Source organism: Diabrotica virgifera, chromosome 5 (assembly GCF_917563875.1).
Source record: "Diabrotica virgifera virgifera chromosome 5, PGI_DIABVI_V3a".
Classification (NCBI taxonomy): domain Eukaryota; kingdom Metazoa; phylum Arthropoda; class Insecta; order Coleoptera; family Chrysomelidae; genus Diabrotica; species Diabrotica virgifera.
Window position 1 is genome coordinate 161,686,281 of NC_065447.1, and position 4,767 is coordinate 161,691,047.

Here is a 4,767-nt window from a genome sequence, read left to right on the forward strand (position 1 = left end):
AATGTTTTCAAATGTACTTTTAATAGTATATTATGCAACGAGCATTTAATGATGGTCATTATGAAGCGAGTATGAGGGTTACGAAACGAGCCGTATGCGGCGAGTTTCGTATAGAGTACGAGCTTCATAATGATAATTATATGCAAGTTGTATACACTATTTTTTCTATGATCATTCACAACAAAAAATGTATTCAAATTTATTAATTTTATAACACAAATAAATTCAGTAGTTTGTCAGTTTGACGGTTTGTTTACATATTGAGAACTGTCAAAGCGTATGTATTTGACTCGCCATTGGTCACTGCGCGTGTACCACCTTTATCGTGAATGCCATATCGCGATTCTATTGGTTAAAAATCTCTATCTTAATGAAAATCTGTATCATAATGAAGTTCATTATGATACAGGTAGTGACATCATAATTGATATATTTATTATAGTATGAGAATAGAAAAGATAAATTAAATCTATTTTAATTGCTAAGATTATAGAAAAACAAACATTCAAATATATTTACATTTTACCTGAAACCGGATCTTTTGTACTATTATCGGTTAACCCAGAATGTTTATAGTCGGTACTTTTTGAAGTCAACCATTTACTGCTAAACAAACTTTACCAATTTGTAACTTCCCGTTACAAATTGAAATTGGCACCCGAGCAAAAGTAAGAAATTATACAAGTAAACTTGTAAAGAATTATATAGAACCCGTTCAAAGAAGATTGAATTTGTTTGTTTTTAGATTCCAAAGGAACCGAAAATGAACCGAACCGAGAATGAACCAAACCGAAAGTAAACCGTCGCCGATGCAACAAGCAGGAACGATGCAGATGTGACCATCTGCTGCAGAAAATCCTTGGCACACTGTACCAATGGATTTGAGGGAATCACGCCCAAGATCTACAGAACGAAGCACCTTCTAGCCAGTCATCCGAGACCAATTCAAGAAGAACTGAATGACCGAAAAAGACGACACTTTTGATGGGACCACGACGACTAGGAAAGTGACGTTAGTCAAAGAAAATACCTTTAGCCGTCGAACCTGAAGCCAGCAGGAAGAATGTACTATTTGCTGCAGAAAAGCCTTGGCACACTACTCCAATGGATTTGAAGGGACCACGCCCAAAATCTGCAGAGGGAAGCATCTTCTTGACAGTCATCTTTGACCAGTTTGCGAAGAGAAATCCGACAAACACTTTTTAAAGAATATGCCTTAAGAATTATGCTCTCTAACCCTGATGTTTTATTGGTCGATACATGTCTCTATATCAAGATCGGTTTATATTTTTCCTCTTGCTTCTTTGATGAATTAGGTATTATATTTAAACTGTTATCAAATCGTTTTTCTTTACTCGATATTTTTCCTGTTATAAAACTTCGTTGGCTATTGTGACTATGGTGGAACTCATAAACATCCAGTTTTTCGTCTATATTTGCTTATTCAAATATTTCGTAGAAGTCGATTATTTGGTTTCTTCTGGGTAGGTGCAGCGTGGAGCTTCCTGTCTTTTTAGTCTCAATTTGAATTTAGCATAAACTAGATTATGGTTAGTTGCTGAGTCTGTACTCGGATATGTTTAGATAAAATACAATGAATCGTTTAGAATCAACTTCAAGCTCATAATATATTTGGTTGATCCAAGTTTTTGATCAGAATGAAAATTTATTTATTCTTCATTGTGGTCATGTGTACATAATACTACCGTTAGAAAAAAAAATATTTTAACCGAGGTGTAAAATAACGCAATATGTACAATGTACACCTAAAATAATCCTCTTACCATTTACTACATGGGTGTATAAAGAAGAATACTCACATTACAATAACACCCTGTATACTTATACAAACTGAAACCGATATAAAATGCTTTGTTCTTTCATTAACGGCCGGACTGCACGCGGTATGAGCAGCCGTTTAATGATACATAATTTTTCCGAATAACTGGTTTTCTATTTCTAGAGACAGCACTGTCGGGCAGCATAACGATGCTGGGCAAAAAAATCAAATCGTGGTGGCGGCATGCCTTGCTATGGGTATCAGAGCTGCCCATTACGGGGGCAGGTGGGGCTAAGTACCCCTCTTTATAATTACACGGTTGCCATGTAAAGCTACCTGTTAAATTTCAGCTGGGTTTCAGGTATACCTAAGCTTTTGTCGAATGTATTGAAGAATGTTGAAATATTTTGTTTTTTTTTTATTTTAAGAAGTGTAATAAAAACATACTTTTCAATATTTTTCGTGTTATTATATGCATATAATAATAACATGAATAAGTACAAATTTGAAACTATATCTACCTTTAGCTATTTTAACAATTTTAAATTACTGTCACATGAAAATATCACTTAATTTTCGATCGAGTCATTCACTAATAAAAAGATTTCCCCTCTATTTGTTTTTGGTTCTAATTTTCTTAGAACTTCATGAACTTCAAAAATTGATTTTGGTAAAGCTGGTTGTCACTTCCGACGAGCATAATACAGATTTTTTTTTGACATAGGTAGAACTACTACAACTAGAATTAGTATGTATAAATCACTCATTATTAGTTGAGGTTTATTTTTTGTTTAAACTGTTAAAAACTGAGAACAAAAATTTAAACAAGACTGCCTTACAATCGGCAATATATTTTTATTTTAAAATGGATAAAAATCTGAACCTTTACCATAATATATAGAAGCTAAATTAGGCATAATTTCAAGATGACAACGTAATTGCTTTTGACTACATCTGCAGTGGCGTAGTAGATACACAAACAGTTAATATGTCTCAAACATCTAAGCAAGCTTTATCCTGTGTATCAGTAGCGAAATCGATTCCACAGCCAACATTTCCAACCAAGAGAAACCCTAATCTATAATTCCAAGTAAAAATTATTATTATACCTACTAACCTGTTAATCTTGAAGCTGACCTGGGGGTTTTTTAAAATGTATTTGGGGTGTCATAAAGGACTAAAGGATTATAGTGAGCCGAGATGGGAATACCCCCTATTTGGGAGTAACAATACGAAAAACTGGAAAACAAAAAACATATGGAATGCATAGAAATCTTCTGAGAAGCAAGACTCTAAGTAAGAGAACAAAGATGAACCGATATAAGCCCTTAGTAAGACCTGTTGTTACACATGGGTGTAACACAAGAAAGAGGAAAATAGTCTTATAAGAATTGAAATAAAAATAATGAGAATGATACTGGGCCACAATGTAACTCTAGAGGGAGAAATAAGAATGACAACAAATGCCGAAATTGAAGAAGAATTAAAGAGAGAATTAGATATGTAGAGAACACTAACTAACTAGACACCACTATGGCCCAGGTGTAGAGGAAGACCTAGAAGAAGATGGCTGGATGATGTAGAAGAAGATATAAGAGCAATGAATGTGAAAGACTGGAATGATCAGTGTAAGGACAGGAAGAAATGAAAAAGAGTTACGACAGCAGAAAAGACACACGGCAAGCCATAAATGACAGAGGCGTAATCCACCTTACCCAAGAATAGGAGTTTGAACGTCATGGTGTTAGCTACAATCACTAGGGATTGTAATGCTTAATGAATGAATGAGTGAGTGAATATGAATATGGAAAATATATATTATACATACAAAAGCGGGGGTTAATGTGGCGGTAGCTAGAATAATAAAATGTAGAGGAGCTCGCCATACAGGGTTAGGCCTTTTTTTCATCTAGTCCAACTGAACTATCAAATTTACTCCTTCTTCTTATAGTGCCGACTACACTGATGCAGGTTGACAATAACCATTGCAAATTCGTCTCTATCTTCTGCTGCTTTTTTGAAAAGCGTCTGTGCGTTTAACTCGGTCCAGTCGCGAATGTTTTTCAGCCAGGATATTAATTGGTCGTCGGCCAAGACCCCTTTTCCTTCGAATTTACACTTCATAATCAGCTGCAACAACTCCTAATTATCATTTCTTAGTATTGTTATGACAGTTCCGTAGATTGATCCTACATAGAAAAAGTCTCTCAACGTGAAAGAAGAAGTAGTCACGTACGAGAATGTTCTGGATGTCATGAAATAACCCAGAAATGTCTGGTGACGTCTAGAACGTCAAGAATCTATATAAACATATATGTGTTTGACATTTTATAGTTCAGTTTTAATTCAGATTTTTAAGTTTGCACTTATCAGTTTGTTAAAGTATTGCAATTTCTGTTCGAGTTCAATAAAGATATTTACAAGAAGTGTAACATTGGTAGAAGATTAGCATGGCCCCTGCGCAAGGATGTCACGCAAAATCGTGAAGCGTTCCACATTATTACATTTGGCGTACGTCAGGCTCCTAAACATTTTCTGGAAGAGATTGATATACATTCATTCATAGATGGATTACAGGATGTTGAATTATTGCAAATAGCTCTGCGATTACAACACCACAAATCGCTAGATAAAGCACTAATCTCAGTTCAGGAGTACGAAGTGGCGAAAAGTATTTCCAAATATCTTCCAAAGTTTAAAGAAATAACAATTAAAGAAAATGAGCAAGTCACTACCGTAGATAATCAACAATTAATTTTATCCCAGATGTTAATAGGTCTGGATCCCGCGTATGAAAAAAAAGTTGATTAATAGCAAGCTGAAAATTTGTTAATAGCTTAAGGGTGTCTAGTCGGACAAACTTTGATATATGGGAATACTGGAACAGGGGAAGTTTTAATTGTGGAACAGGTTAAAAATTTGGAACGGTCAGACCACGAAAACGGCACATGTATTTTGTCCGACAGAACAGACTTAAACTCTCCGAA

The 4,767-nt window shown here is 34.9% G+C and overlaps 1 non-coding gene across 1 annotated transcript; it reads left to right on the forward strand.

The window, feature by feature from the left end:
• Window positions 1-4,170: 4,170 nt before the first annotated feature.
• LOC126885755 (U6 spliceosomal RNA) lies at window positions 4,171-4,282 on the forward strand. Its single transcript, XR_007698453.1, has one exon. It is a non-coding gene; the product is annotated as a U6 spliceosomal RNA (small nuclear RNA).
• The last annotated feature ends 485 nt before the right edge of the window (window positions 4,283-4,767 follow it).